This window comes from Lepidochelys kempii, chromosome 7 (genome assembly GCF_965140285.1).
Source record: "Lepidochelys kempii isolate rLepKem1 chromosome 7, rLepKem1.hap1, whole genome shotgun sequence".
Classification (NCBI taxonomy): domain Eukaryota; kingdom Metazoa; phylum Chordata; order Testudines; family Cheloniidae; genus Lepidochelys; species Lepidochelys kempii.
The window spans coordinates 104043077-104059864 of record NC_136386.1 but is presented as its reverse complement, the minus strand read 5'-3'; the positions used below and the strand labels follow the sequence as shown (position 1 = coordinate 104059864).

The 16788-nt window shown below is 41.9% G+C and overlaps 1 protein-coding gene across 17 annotated transcripts in view; it reads right to left on the bottom strand.

Moving 5' to 3' along the window:
* The window catches only part of CTBP2 (C-terminal binding protein 2), a 231215-nt gene that overhangs the window by 146311 nt on the left and 68116 nt on the right, over window positions 1–16788 (bottom strand). The window lies entirely within an intron of this gene.

Genomic DNA, 16788 nt, shown 5'->3' with positions numbered 1-16788 from the left:
GAATATGTTCCGTGATATAGATTCTCAACCTGCCGCCCAAGGAACACACTATGGGCTGCATATGCGGTGATATAGACATTTGCCCACAAGGAGATGAACAGAAACCCACACACATTTCATACAGGCCACTAAAAACCCGTATCTGGCTGTAACAGCTTTCAATCAAAACTGACCCAGGATGGATTTGAACCAGCATTCTAAAAGTCAAAGGGTCAATTCTGCTACTAGTTCCCTGGGCCATCTAGTCTCTCAGAGAGTTCTCTTTTTACACATTTTGTATGGATTCATTTACTTTAATTGTTTACGGACCAAGGCTCAGAAGCAATCGTACAGTCTCTATGACAACATCTCTTCCCTCCTCAATGACTAACTCTACTAGGTCAAATTTATCCCAGATGTAATCAACTGACAAACATCAGGTATAAATTTAGCCACCCTGTTAAAGTTGCATCCACTATGGTTTTTGTCAAGAGCAAATATAAAATAAGTTCTAAAATTCAGATGCAAAGTTCAGCTACCAAAACAGTTATTTAAAAAAAAACAAATCACTAAATGAATTTTAAAAAAACGAATCATCCTAAATCCAATAAAAGCCACTTTTTACAGAGCACACTATATAGGCAGATAAAAATACTTATTGCACTGGTCACACTGTTTGATTCCAAGTAGTTCTGACAGAGCTTAAACTTGAGCTGGCATTTTTCCCCATCATTTTTAACAATGTTAAACTGTTTCAATACTGTACCTGAAAACTTGTAGTAATCTTGTCAAATAAATGTACCTCCGAGTTAACACTGTTCATATTTATGTATTTAATATAATAGCTTACTGCAAAGTGAACAAATCACTTTAACCTAGTGTGAATTTAGCTACATCTGCAGCACTTTACACTCAGCTAAACATCTGCAATGTCCTGTATTTTGGGGGCAGAAAAACCTTATTTTCATGCAACTAAAATCAAAGAAAACCCAAATAAATTTGCAAATAGCTTGGTATAACAATCTCCTTGTGATTAAGAACCATAACTGCCTGAAATTATTGGGAAAGTGCTCTCCTTGCTAGAACAGTAGAGCCTTGCTAATTTACACACCCAAAAAACCCAGTGGTTTAACCCTGCCTCCAGATGGGGTGGATTCTCCATCACAAAGTCCTTAGATCAAGACTGTATATCTATTTAAAACATATGCTCAGGGGTGAAAGTAAGCCGGTGCGGGCCAGTACAGTGTACCGGTAAAAAGTGGCCACCGGTACTGGCCCATATGTAGCCGATGTTAAAGCGCTGCCATGGCAAAGGACCCTGCTTTAAGATCATTGTCCCTTTTGCCCTCCCTCCCCCTACCGAGCCTCCGCCGCCGGGGGTGGTGGGGACAGAGCAGCTGCCCCGGGGCCAGCAATTTAAAAGCACCTGGGGCTCCAGCTGCCTCTGCAGCTACTGCGGGCAGCAGCTGGGACCCTAAGCCCTTTAAATCACCACTGGAGCCCCAAGCGGCACAGGCCAGGCAGTGCAGATGAGCTGGCTGGGGGATACTGACCTGCAGCCCTGCCCCTTCCGCCAAGGTCCTGCCTCCTCCGGGGGTCCAGAGCCGGCCCCATACTGGTAAGAGTTGAATGTTACTTTCACCCTTGCATATGCTGCAGCTCAAACAAAAGTCATGGGCTTGATGCTAAATTTATTGGGTGAGGTTCTAAGGACTGGGTTATGCAGGAGGTCAGACTAGATTATCATAATAGTTCCTTCTGGCCTTAAAATCTATGAAATCATCAGCAACTATTTAATAACAAAAAGAAAAGGAGGACTTGTGGCACCTTAGAGACTAACAAATTTATTTGAGCATAAGCTTTCGTGAGCTACAGCTCACTTCATTGGACGCATTTTTTTTCCCACTGAATGCATCTGATGAAGTGAGCTGTAGCTCACGAAAGCTTATGCTCAAATAAATTGGTTAGTCTCTAAGGTGCCACAAGTCCTCCTTTTCTTTTTGCGAATACAGACTAACACAGCTGCTACTCTGAAACCTATTTAATAACAGTGCAGCAACACACAGGGAGGACTTATTACTTAGAAGGCTTTAAAAACACACTGTGGGACCTACTGTAATAAAGTATCATAAATAATTAAACTAGAAATAAGTTTGTCAAAATCAGGTGAACAAAATTACACTTTAAAAAGAAAAGGAGTACTTGTGGCACTCGATGCATCTGATGAAGTGAGCTGTAGCTCACGAAAGCTTATGCTCAATTAAATTGGTTAGTCTCTAAGGTGCCACAAGTCCTCCTTTTCTTTTTGCGAATACAGACTAACACGGCTGCTACTCTGAAACCTACCATACAGACTGTAACAAGAGTGATCAGGAAAGGTGAGCTATTACCAGCAGGAGAGCCGGGGGGTGGGGGTGGGGGAGGACCTTTTGTAGTGATAATCAAGGTGGGCCATTTCCAGCAGTTGACAAGAACGTCAGGAGGGGAAATAAACAAGGGGAAATAGTTTTACTTTGTGTAATGACACATCCACTCCCAGTCTTTATTCAAGCCTAAGTTAATTGTATCCAGTTTGCAAATTAATTCCAATTCAGCAGTCTCTCATTGGAGTCTGTTTTTGAAGTTTTTTTGTTGAAGAATTGCAACTTTTAGGTCTGTAATCAAGTGACCAAAGAGATTGAAGTGTTCTCCAACTGGGTTTTGAATGTTATAATTCTTGACATCTGATTTGTGTCCATTTATTCTTTTACGTAGAGACTGTCCAGTTTGGCCAATGTACATGGCAGAGGGGCATTGCTGGCACATGATGGCATATATCACATTGCTAGATGTGCAGGTGAACGAGCTTCTGATAGCGTGGCTGATGTGATTAGGCCCTATGATGGTGTCCCCTGAATAGATATGTGGACACAGTTGGCAACGTGTCCAGCAATGCGCCTCTGCCATGTACATTAGCCAAACTGGACAGTCTCTACGTAAAAGAATAAATGGACACAAATCAGACGTCAAGAATTATAACATTCAAAACCCAGTTGGAGAACACTTCAATCTCTTTGGTCACTTGATTACAGACCTAAAAGTTGCAATTCTTCAACAAAAAAACTTCAAAAACAGACTCCAATGAGAGACTGCTGAATTGGAATTAATTTGCAAACTGGATATAATTAACTTAGACTGGGAATGGATGAGTCATTACACAAAGTAAAACTATTTCCCCATGTTTATTCTCCCCCGCTGTTCCTCAGACGTTCTTGTCAACTGCTGGAAGTGGCCCACCTTGATTATCACTACAAAAGGTTCCCTATCACTATAAAATCTCCCCACTGTATTTTCCACTGTATGCATCCGATGAAGTGAGCTGTAGCTCACGAAAGCTTATGCTCTAATAAATTTGTGAGTCTCTAAGGTGCCACAAGTACTCCTTTTCTTTTTACAGATACAGACTCACATGGCTGCTACTCTGAAATTACACTTTGTGATGCAGTTGCCATATTGGATCAGAACAGCTGTCAGTTCTGCCTCCAAGAACAGCCACTATTAGCTGCATCACAGTAATCTCTATAATGGAAAAACATGGAATAACGTGCCCACATAGAAATTCAGTAGTTAAAATAAACAAAGTTACCTTTTAAAGGTTTTAATGGTTTTCAGATTCATTGGAGTTTCTCTTCGTATTATATTTAGAGAAAGGTTAAATATATATCATTCATTAATTTATATACTTCTATCACAGTAGTTCTTAACCTGTGGCCTGTGTGTGGCCCAATTAGCACACAGCTGTGTGCCCAGCTGTGTGCTAAAGGCCACCCAGCGTGGCGGGGTCCAGGATAGGGGCTGCCGGGCTGCCCTGCCACATGGCCCAGCAGAGTCCAGGGTCTGGGGACTGAGCCGCCCAGCTGGGTCCGGAGCTGCCTTGCTCTGCCACCCAGCTGCTTCCAGGGTCAGGGCCACCCTGCCAGGTCCAGGCCGTCCTGCCGCACGGTTGGATCCAGGGCTGCCAGGCCACCCTGCTGGGTCTGGGCTTGGGGCTGCGCTACTGCCCAGCCTGGCGGGGTCCAGGGTTGCCCTGCCACACAGCCCCATGCCCAGGGGCTCTGGGCAGGGGCCAAGGCGCTGGGAATAGGGGTCTGTGGTTCTCAACCTGCGGCCCAGGTAACACATTGTGGACTGCATCTGCGGCCCAAAATGATATATAGGATTAGAAACACTGCTCTGTCATGTTCCCTCTTGTATAATTCCTCTCTCAACCGTCCCAATCCTTTCAATTTCTGCTCATATGGAAGTCACTCCATGGCTCTGATCATTTTAGCTGCCAAGTCTCTGAACCCTTTCAGTGTCCGTTATGTTTTTTATGAAACGAGGAGACCAAAACTAAACACAATATTCAAACTCAGGGCACTCCATCCATTTTACAGTAGCACTATATCTGCAGTATTTTCTCACCCATTCTTTATCCAGCAGCATTGTGTTTGATTTTTTCCCCCCCATTTATTTAACTGCTGCTGCACACTGAGCACATGTTGAGCAGTCCACTAAGACCCCCAGGTCCTTTCCTTGAGTGGTTACAGTTAATTTTAAACCCAGCAATCAGTATGAGCAGTACACATCATTCCTTCCTAGGTGCATAACCTTGCATTTGTCAATAATGAATTTCATCTGCCATGATGCTTCTCATTTGCCTATCTTTGTTAAGTCCCTCTAGTACAGCAGTTCTCAACTGGGGGTCCACAGCCCCCTGGGGTTCCACGAATCCTTTCAGGGGGGCCGTGGAGCCCCATGGCTGAAATCCGGTGCCCCGAACCCTAGTGCTGAAGCCAGCGCTTTCCCCGCCGCCCCAGCTGGTAGTGGCATGGGGCTGAAGCCGGGAACCCCAGTGCCCCCACTGCCATTGGTGCAGCTGGGAGCTGCATTGAGAGCCCCCCCCCGACCGCACACAGCCCCTACCTACCCCCTGCCCGTACCCTGAGCTACCCCCCTGCCCGCACACAGCCCCTAGCTACCCCCTCCCTGCACCCTGAGCCATTTTAAAACTTTTTGAACGGAGTCCCCCCTTTGAGTTATAGTTTTTGGTTGCGTCCCCCCACAGCCCAGACAGGCTGGGTGGCCTCCTAAGTGAGTCACGGGGTGGAGGTGGCGCTCCCTCCCTGAACCCACCTGCCAGCCACTGCTCCTTCCTCCCTCTCCCCCCCAAAAATAGAAGTAAAACTATGCCTATGTCCAAGGGTGCCCGCCCCCCCAGCCCAGAGCCCCACATTCCCCCTCCCCTTCCCCCATGGCCCTGGAGTTTTTATAGCATATTGAGGGGGGACTCAGCAAGAGAAAGGTTGAGAACCCTGGTCTAGTGGTCCTCACAATCTTCTCTCATCTTGACTATCCTCAGCAATGCTGTGTCATCTTCAGATGTTGCCAGCTCACTGTTCACCCTCTTCTCTGGATTATTAATGAAAATATTAAACACATGCTAATCACGATACCAATATTTAAGGCACCTCACTGTTAACTTTTTTCATGCTGAAAACTGACCATTCATTTCTACCCTTTGTTTTCTACTCTAATCCATGGCAGATCTTTATCTCCCACCTCCATCACTATATGGTTTTCTTAATAACCTCTTGTAAGAGACTTGTCAAAGGCTTCTTGAACACCCAAATGAGTTACACCTATTAGTTCTCTTTAATCCACCACTTTGCTGAAACACCCAAAAGGACTCTAGTAGACTGGAGAGGCATGATTTTCCTTTACAGAAACCATGGTGGTTTGCTCCTTTCATGCCATGTTCATCTGGGCATTTTTAAAAACTCTGTCAACTAGTTTATCTGGAACTAAAGTCAGGCTCACTGCTCTATTTTGCTCACTGCTCTGCATCTTTTTAAAAAGACCTAAACCTTGTGGACTGACAGGTTTTCCTGGGTGCAAATGCAGGGGTAGGGTATAGGTTTGTTGGAGGCTAAGAAAACCAGGTGAAGGAGTTGTGAGCATGACCCTAAGAGGAAACAAAGGAACTTGGCTTCTTAGGTTCAGAGCTTGCTAGAGTGGCAGACTTGGGGATTATTGAGCAAACACCTGCCTGCTGCTATTTGTTTTTACTGTGTTCAGTAAAGCATAACTTTGTGTCAATTTTTTTTTTTTTGTAAATACACAGGATTACACCAAGAATATTCCTGACTCATATCACCGATTTCTCATCCTCATAGGAACTGCCCGACAAGACCCCAAATACTGGCTAACTGGCAAAGGGGCAACAAATACTACATTTGCGACCCTCCAGTCTTAAGATATGGCATTATTTTGTTGATAACTAAGCCCCTTAATTCTCGAATTGCTTCACAACTCTTGGATGTAGGCATGTTGCTCATTATCAGTTTGTTCCAGCATCTCTTCTTTAGACACATCAACCTCGGACAGTTTCATTTTTATTTCCTGAAAGAAGCTGGTCTGATTTAAGGACCACCACAGCCTGGTGGAGAAGGATGATGCAAAGAAAACATGTAGCTTCTCTGCAATGTCCTTATCATCCTTAATTGCTCCTTTTATTGCCTGGAAGTCCTGCCAATCGATCAATCAGCTCTCGCAGGATTTCTATTTCTGGTATACTTAAAGAATTTCTTGCTGTCTGTTATGTTATGTCCTTGGCTAATTACTCTTCATCATCCCTCTTGGCCTTCCCAATTTCTACATTATATTTTTTACCTGCCATAGTTTATGTTCCTTTCTATTGGCTTTACTTTGGCCTTTTAAACAAACTATTATCAGTATTAATGATTTGTATTGTACCAACCCTAGGAGTCCCAGTCACAGACCAGGATCCACTGTGCTAGGCACTGTACAAATACAGAACAAAAAGATAAGCTGTTTGTGGCAGGGACTATCTGTTTCTTGCACTCCTGCTTCATTTTTGTTTAGGGTACATGCAAGCATCTGTGACTCAGAACAGAAGGGAAAGGCAGTTTCTCCTTTGTTAATGGCCCAACCCTGCCAGCCCTGTGTGCTTGTGAACTCCCGCTGAGTTCTTGAAGGACCAAGCCTTAAAGGTCTGCCATTCCTGTAAGTTCTGCCAGGGAGGAGGCAGCAGTCAGAATGAACCAGAAATGGTCCTAAAGTGCCAAATTATTCTAAACCCAAGAGGAAGATTATGCATGGCAAGAAGAGTTTTCCAGAATGAGGACTGCAAGATCAGACCCATCATAGCCAAGAATCATGTCAGATGTATACTTTTTGAGAAATCCAACCAGTTCTTTTGCAGTTGTTTTCCATCAAGGATGAAATCTTAGCCTCACTGAAGCCGGAGGGTGTTTTGCAATTAGCCAGGGCCCAGATTTTCACCCCATCAGTTTACACACACACACACAAACACCATGCTGTCACACTTTTAACATTAGTGTCAGCTTTGTTTGTTTTAAAGTACTTTAAGCCTGACAAAAAACTGCTTATTTTTTATACCTTATTCACAGCTCCAGTGGTGGATAACCCCATCGAAGTGACAAATATTCTCATTTCTATTTCAGAATCACTGGGGAACTAAATATCCTTCTACCATTACCTTTTTTATAAACATGTTAGGTCTGAAAAGCAAATAATTAATATCTGAGTGCATTAAACAGATAAAAAGCAGCTTAAGATCCTAGAAGGCAATTTGTAACACGTGCAAGCTGGGGTCTTCATTCACGGACTACCCTGACAGACATTTTTGTGCATAGGACCCCTAACCGTTTGTGAATCATACTAGCCAATGAACCGGATTTTAATCTCATTTACACCAGTGTAAACCATGAAGGCCATGGAAATACACGGGCATAGTATCTATGTATCTATTTATATGGGTATAAGAGTCTTTGTTAGTAATCAAAACATGGATTTACAGTTCCAGTGGAATTCTTAGCAGCACTTAAAAGATTTTTAACTCCCAGTCTTTTGTCCCATTGTGTTAAGCACTGATCAAATGTCAGAATGTGACACTCTATGAACGCACAACACATCTGGCGCTTGACAGGCACCAGTACTGCAATATGATAATTCCACTGTGTCTGTTAATCATCTCTATTTTTTATGGACTTGATTTATTTACCAGCATGTGATCAATCACCACCTTTTTCAGCGAGATAATTCTCTGCCCTCCATGTAAACTGACAAAGGAAATCCACACTAAATTAAAATTTATGCGCCAGCTTCTGCCCTTGTGTTTGATGACTTCTTATATACAACTGATTTTAAAATGGATATTTATTTTCTAGTTCCATTATCAATTAGTATTTTCAAAAAAACAAATCTGGCTCCTTGGAACTGACATAAGGATATATGTTTAAAAATAGTCACTGCACATATAGAATTAAATGAAGAGGAGTACAATGTGAGAGTCCATATTGGTACGCAAATCAAGTCCCTCTCCTATGTAAAATGAATGGGATACTTCTGTTTACATCTTCTCACATACTCTGCTTAGGAATTACAGTGGCAAGAAGCCAGTCAGGTCTCATGGTTTGTGAACGTGACCTGCAGCGACGATGTAAACTACCTTGATAATTTCATTTTATTACAGAAAATCCAAGCTCTGAAATTAACATGGTGGATGGACAAGGAAAGGGAGATCAACTGCCAACCGTTAAAAATTCTGAAGATAAACAGAAAATTGTTTTCTCTTTTCTGGGGGGGAGGGATAGAGAAAACCTAGAACAATTTTCTAACAGCGTAATTAGATCACAGGAAAAGAGCCATCAGGATCAGATGCTGCACTGGCAGAAATACTAAATAAGTGGGAAGAGAAGGGTCATCACTTACAGACACAGGGGCCTATTCTCTTCTGCATACAGGTTTGCAAATCCCCTTTAATGTCAAAGAAAGCTATACATACATGGTAAGAAGAACAGATGCCTGTCTGAGATAACAGTGCTGTTTTCACAGTCCCCGTTGGTCAATGATTATGTATGGTTTTTACTTATTAGAACATTTCAACTTTATCATACAAAATATAGTTTCCACTCCTCAGGCTGAGACATCCAAACTTGGTGACTCCAAAGGCTACTCAGGCAATCTGCCAGGAACCTGACAAATCAGGGCCCAACCTGGCAGCACCTCCATACACAGTACAGCCAAGGATATCTATTCAAGTTTGGTGCACTGGAAATCTAGGCTTCAATAAACGCAACTTTTTCAAATAAAAAAAATAAATGCACAGGGAACCTGATACATGTTCCTATTTGCATGTTCTATGGTGGATTAACAGAGATTACTTGGTTGTGCTCACCAGCAACAGATGTTCACAAACCCTCCTGTCATGGCTGCCTGTGGAAGCACATTTCGAAGTCTGTGGGCACATATAATTCAGTGGCTGTCCAAGTGTAATGGGAAAGAGTAAAATAAAATAGAACCCATTTTCACAAAGAAGGACAGAAGCATTTTTGCAGCCCTAACACAGTATCCACGTGCATTCCAAAAAGATCTGCACTTATAGGGCCAGATCCTCAGCTGGTGTGAATTGGAGTAACTCCACTTACTTAAGTGGAGCTACAAAGATATATGCCAGTTGAGGATCTGGTTCATTGCGTGGCTGTTTACACTACAGGTCGTTATATGGTATGTATACCTATGGCAACCCCTAAATTGCATCAGTGCTGCTACACTAATAGATCTAAAAAAAGACCTCAATAGTTTTCTTTCTTCCTACTCTATTTCTCCTACTCATCCCTTCCCTCTCTCTTGCATTCCACTTCTGAGTGCACACCTCATAGATAGGTAGTATGTCCCACACAGAAAATCCAAAACACTCTCAAAGACAAATCCTGGGCCGACTGAAGTGAGAGACAAAGCAATCATCAACTCCAATTCCACTAAAAATTTGCCTTCCACCCTTTGCAGCACCTCCATCCAATGAGTGCCACTAAACAAGAGAAATTAGACACATCTGAAAGCATGTCTTTGTTCCCTTCCTACCCTCAAAAAATATGGTAACATTTCTCTTGGTGTAATTATTTTTGCTGCTGTGTGGATAATTTTTAATAGCAAAACCGATTCATTTCAAACCTAGGTAGGATGACACTCATTTAACTGACTGACTGCTTGACACAGGTTTTTAGCTGTGCTGCGCATTACAAATTGTTCTAAATGGTTATAGCACTGGTCCTGATTATGCACACACGGCACCTAAAACTTTGCCAAGATCATCTAATAGGCACGTCATAACCAGCCTTAAAATATTCAGGAACACCTTTTCCCACCAAAAAGGAAAAATCACTAAAACATTTAAACAAAACACTGAGCACTGCATCCTTTATTAATGCTAACAGATTGCCTTAAAAAAAAAAAAAAAACAGATGTCCTCTTCTCACGGTTCTAGCAGGTTTTCTCTTCAATACACAGGGAGAGGGAATGAAAACAAATTCCATGACCAAGTCATCATTCCTTTTTCAAGAGCAAACAGCATTCCAAATAGGACGATTCCATCCACAGAAGGCAGTGGGAGTTAAACATATTTCTTTTTAAAAGGGCAACGAGGGACTATTTAAAAATGAGATTTTTCAAAAACATTCTTTTACATATTATTTTTAATGTATTTTCAAACAGACATCAAATATATCTACTTTGTGTCTCCTGGCAGTTCAAGAATGCCAACTCACCCTGTCCTGAGGGTGCCAGAGCCAATCTGTTGCCAAGAGACACAAAACTGATATCAGGGATATATGAAGCAGTCTTTGGAAATGTACAAAATAGCGAATGACCTCATGTGCAGGGTTTGACTTAGTAAGATGTTGAGGGAGAAAAATTAACCTTTCGTTGTAAGGTTTTAAATTTAGCATTTGTATCCTTTCGAGGAAGGAGCAGCCTTTCTAAGATAGAAATGTCTGGTATTTAATATGGTATTTCAGGAAAATATACTGCCTTTTTTGAATGTTTACTTTTGTTTGGGGAAACAATACCACTCTGTGATTGAATCATCATGTATCAGCATGCCAGGAAATCCATAAAGGTTGTGTGGTTTGTGACAGTCACAGAAAAAGGTCGTGAATTTTCAAAGAAGGTGTCTTAACAGGATATTCAATTGTCACATCTGGATGTCCAAAGTGATGCTCAGATATGTAAATGTTCATCTGACAAGTCAAGGACTGACTTTAAGCCTCCAAATTTGGACATCATAAAGGCACCCACCATTTAAAAATTGATCCCTAAAAGTTCTTTCAAATAGGAGGTTTTAATATTTGGAGACTGGAGATGTAACCTATGAAGAGTGTTACAGGTGCCCCTCTACGCACTGGCCTTTGAGCTCAAGTTAGAGTAGCTCATCTTTTTAGCTCTGCAGGTTCCCAGTTCAATCCCTAGTGAGCTGGCCAAGATGGCAGCCCTCACAAAGGCGTGGCCTGAATTTTAAGCCAGATAGAGGCAGCTACAAAACAAGCTTGCAAGTATCATCCTAAAGACTCTCCACTCTGATTTTCAAACCTTAGAAGACATTCTGATTTGCCACCTCAGGCCCACAATCCACCCTACCACACTGAGGCATGACTCTTCTCATAGCTCTCCTGAATTCTTTGACCTCCAAGCCGTTATTTCTGATTTTATATGAATGTCCACAAACTTTGACATCTGGGATTTTTGTGCGCAAGTGGTTCTAGTGACAAAACACGTCATGTAGAGATAGAACATCAAATCCCGTGCTGTGTGGCAGATCAGCCACAAATGCCCCAGTGACCCAAAGACTCAGGTCAGAGGAACCCAGAGAAAAGTTCAATTCCCCTTAGAAGGCTTCTTCATGCCAGTGTTAATTTTGTTGGTATAACATGATGAACAGAGGTGGGTTTACAAAGGTAGTTTTGCTCCAATAACACAAGTAAGCACTTTAGGTCATTTTACTATAAATCCCATGTCGTTAAACCCTTCATCATAGAGTTGGTAAAAAAAAAAAAATCACAAAAAATGTTCACAAAAAATGTGTCCCTTTCTTTTGTTGGAAAATTTCAAAGTTCCAAATCTTTTCATCAGTGCAACTTCAGCTTCCCCTCTCCTCCAAAATTAAGTTTAAGCTCTTCCTCCTCAACTTCCAGGTCAGATGTAACTCTACCCCACCCACACATCTGCTTTTATATGTCCATGTATTTTGCCACTGTCACCATGAGTTACCTGTGGGTTTTTTAAAAAACTACTGAAGGAAAACTGAAGTCAGACAGGATTCCTCCAGAGTAAGGCGTGCTAAACTGAGCGCAATTGCTTTCAGCTAGGTTCTTGGACTTTTTAGCGTGCTTCACTGACAAATGGCAGTTGGAAATGAATCACAAAGGTTATTTTCCAGTCTGTGACACTAATTTCTAAACTTTTTAAATTAAAATAGAGTTTAGCTTGTCAAAACTAAAATAATAAAATGAAGTAAACTAATTAAATACCAACACAGTATCATCCAGCAAATTTCAATTTGAAAATACAAAAGAAACATGAAATACATGGAATTGCAATGATTTAATGTAAAGTTGCAGTTTCTATTAAAAAAATCAGATCACTTCAGTACCACCTAAATAATCATATTTCAGGTAGCCAATGGTGAATTGCCATTGCCTTCAGCTAGACGCGAAAGGCAATACCTCTCATAAAATATGGCAAATGAACAACAGACCTCAATTGTTGACAGGAAAGAAAAAAATCCTGACTGATTGCAAAAAATCAAAACAAACCAACAGGCCAGTTTATATAAATTGCTTGTTCTCCTGCACAGTGTATAAAAGATCTTGCTACTACAGGGGAATGTATGTTCTTGTGTGTGTCTTACGAAGCCTAGAATTCTAAGAGACGAAAGAAAACTGACATTGCACCAGCATCTAGACTGAGAAAAGACAGAGGGAAAGAAGAAAAGGGTTAATAAAATTCAAACCAGAAAACAGGAAATGAGATTAAAAGAGACATTTTGGCCATGAGGCCTTCTTTCGGCTGAAGAAGGCCTCAAAGCCAAAGTGTCTCCTCTAATCCTATTTTCTATTTCTAGAGTGCATTTTAATAACCCCTTTGTATATGGTACAATGACTTCAGCAAGTCCTATTTTAAGCAGATTTTCCACACTAGAAAAATAGGTTAAAATAATTGTACCATACACCTTGTGCACGTGACACTTTTTTAATCCAATGTCAAATACCAAAACCATACAATACAACACAGTGTACATTTATAAAGCCCCTTTCATAACAAACAACCCGGGGCACCGTACAAGAAAAGGATAATACACATAGCTCACTTCAACCAACTAAAAGGCTTGAGAACACAGAAATGTCTTTTGACTGCTTTTAAACCTGGATGTGGAATTTGCTGATCTAATGTCATTGGGCAGAGAATTCCTTTGCCCTGGGGCAAAACCGTCAACAGCTCTGGCACCTGCCATTTCCAATCAGTATTTGGAAATGGTTAAAACAAACTAGTACCCAAAAGCACATGGTGCAATATGGAATGTGAGGAGACAAAAGTACAAGTAGGCAGCACTGAGGCCATAAGAAAGAATCCACTCAAAACTAATTTGCAACTTTCTGAGGACACCTGTGGAATAACTAAGTAACTGGAGAAACCGGTTACCTATACTTTGCATAGTCAATTCATCTCATCAGAGGAACTTGGGGCCAGTTGATGTTTCCCTAAAGCTCACATAGAGGGCCTATTGACAAGGATTGCAATAATCTGTCTGACAGGCGATTACATCCTGCACATGCAGAGGTGTCAGGAGAAGAAAGATGATATTTTGATGTACAAGATTTCTCAGACAGTTAGAAGGAAAGTCTTTACTCTCTGATAACAATGTGGTTAGAGGATAGGGGTAATCCTTATATCACCCAGATTCCAAATATTAAGGTTCAGAGCTAATGTGTTGCGATTAAATATTAACAAAATTGAGAGAGACAGACAGTACTCTGTACTTTTGGGCTAAGGAGAAGAGCATTCATCCAATGTGAAGGAAGCCTATTTCAGACTTTCAGACTTGGACTTACATGTCCAAGTGTCCATGACACAAACAATGGAGCAACACAAAGATTTCCTCCAGACAAGGGGAGGGAGTACTTTCCCTTACCCTCGGCAAGGCAACAAAGAGGTTCTCAACACAACATGTATCAGGACCGTGTAGTTCACCAATTCCTCTTTCAAGCTATGTTATAATGTTACATTTATCTACAACCAGTAGATTTCAGATTGGGTTATTTTCTATAGTTCTTTACTTGTAGGTTTGAAAATTCTCATGTAGCCAAATAACTGCTTCACTTGAATATAAATTGTGAAAAGTATGTACAAAAACCCATTTTCAAGAAACGTGCATTAATAATCAAAGCCACTACATGATTTTTTTTCTGTAACACTTGTCCTCCATCTTCCTAATGTTTGCTAACTTTCTTTGTCATGTCAGGTCTTACTTAGCATGCAAGTTCTCCAAGTCCATACCATTGTCTTCCACTTGTATGTACAGCACCACAAGTATTTATGGCAACGTATAAACAATGGCAACAATTTTCAAGCTTGGGTAGCATAAAGTTGGGAAGGTGAGTAAAAGCAGCCTGATTTTCAGAGGAACCAAGTACCTGCAGCTCCCACTAATTTACACTGGAGTTGCAGGTGCTCGATACCCCAGAAAAATCAGGCCACTTTTATTTTGGTTCCTACATACAGAATGAGGCTCCTAATTTTAAGCACCCATGTTTGAAAACTTTTCACAGTAACAACAGCGGACACAAACAAATCTCATATAAAACAAACAGTAAGTCCATTAATAAGGAAGAGAGGAAACGAAAGAAAGCAAGTCATTCTTTGGGCTCTAGACTAGAACAAGCTGCCATGGACGCCCACCTCATCTATTTCCATATTCGCAGAGAGATAATCAACTATATGTTAACTAACTACCTATTAAAAAATACTGGGGTGAGCACAGTGTACCAGGCTTCTCCAGCCACAGACACTGCATTAGAAAAATGGGATCTAGACAGGCCTGCATTATTTATTCTCTGTGGAATTCATCAGTTGAGTTAATTGGATTTTTTACTGAACAATGAGGCGTCGAAAGAGGATTTTATAGTGGAGTTAAACTAGAACTAATACCAGGCAATGACTCATTGTAAAGATAGACAGTTACTGAGTCAGTAAAGACAAGCAGAGAACATATCAGAGGGGAATCAAAAATGGCAAATGAAAAAGTGGAGATATCGAATCACCAATGAAGACGTCAAAATGACACAGGTGGACCAAGTGGAATAAGTAATAAAACTCAATCAGAACTATGGCAGAACAAGACACTGCAGGCTAGAAGCTTTAATTCAAAGAAAGTGTAAAATCAACTATTTGCCTTTCACTATGAAATATGGTGATTTCCGGAGAACAGGGAAACCCTTTGAATGAGGTTCAAGCAAAACTTTTCTGATTTTAATTTTAAAAGTCCTCACAACTAGAATGAGGTTGGCACATGTATAAATAAAAGCTCAGAGGGTCCTTTCAGGAACTTTCCTGTTGAGTTAGATGTGTCTAATTCACAAGAAGAACAAGGAACTAAAAAGAGGATTAGTGGAAAAACACAATGGCAGGGGAACGACCAAAACAATGAGGCCCTTGTGATAGGGTCTATCAGGTCTTCTCTGTCTCCTGCTGAAGGTGTTGGTGCCCTGACACCCTGCTCAAGTTATACTACCAACAAGAGTTAGTCCTCCAGACACTCAGAAGGGCCAGGAGGAGACACTGACCAATAGAGAGCCAGCAGGCTAGTTAAGAAGGCTTGCCTGCTTCTGCTCAGGGGCAGAGCTGGGTGATGCTGGGTTGCAGGAGCAGCCCCTCAATGTTAGCCGAGACCCAGGTCAGGAGCCTCCTTTCACACACTGCAACTAAGTGCTTGCTTTTGAGGATTTTCTTGTTTCTTTAAAAGTGCTGTGATGGGATGGCTGCCCCACACTGGCAGAAAAGGGGTTAAAAGCAGCCCTAGAGAGGCAGCGCCAGAAACAGCCAATTAGAAAGGGGACAAGAGGAGCAGCCAATCATGGCCCGGCAGGCTCATATAAGGCTGCAGGGCAGAGCAGAGGGCAATAGCTGACTGGAGCTTGAGGGAGAAGAACAGACTCCTAGCACGAGGAAGGAGCACCAGCACCTGGGATACAGCAGTATTGCAAGTAGGGACCGGGAGAGCTAGAGAGAGCTCCTGGCTGGCCACTAGGGCCTGAGGTAAGGGCAGAAGGAAGTGCTGGAGCTGGAAAGTGGCCCTGGGACAATGGGCTGCAGTTGCCCAGGAAGAAGTGACTGGACAGAGATCTCAGATCCCCCGGAAGGGGGAACACAGACTGTGGCACAGACCTGGAACGAAAGTTACAGTGGCGAGGCACCACCAGAGGGGGGCGCCCTGGTGAGTAAAGCTAATTCCCATGACAGCTGGCAGGAGGCATCAGAATGGTGAACCCCATCACAAGTGCAGACAGCCAAATTCTGAGTTTGTTATTTTTATATAAATGTTGAGATGCTAATGCCAATATTAAAGAGCTGGCAGCCACAACTTATGGACTAAAATTGTACTTTGCTGCAGTGCAATGCTTGGCCCATTGTGACAGCCCCAATTTAGCAAGATATTAAGTACACACTTTACTTTCAACATATGTCCTCAATCAATGGGACTGATCACATGTTTAAAGTCAGGAACATGTATAAGTATGTTGATGAACTGGGGAAGCAAATGATTAATTAGATTCTGGTGGTCATGCCTCAAGGGGCAAGAGACAAGTGTAGAAGCCAAGCCTAAGTTTGGAGCAGTTATGATGCGATCAAACTAAATAGGCTGTATTACTCAAAATCTTGCTTTTAATTAAGTAACTTGGAAGAAATGACCAT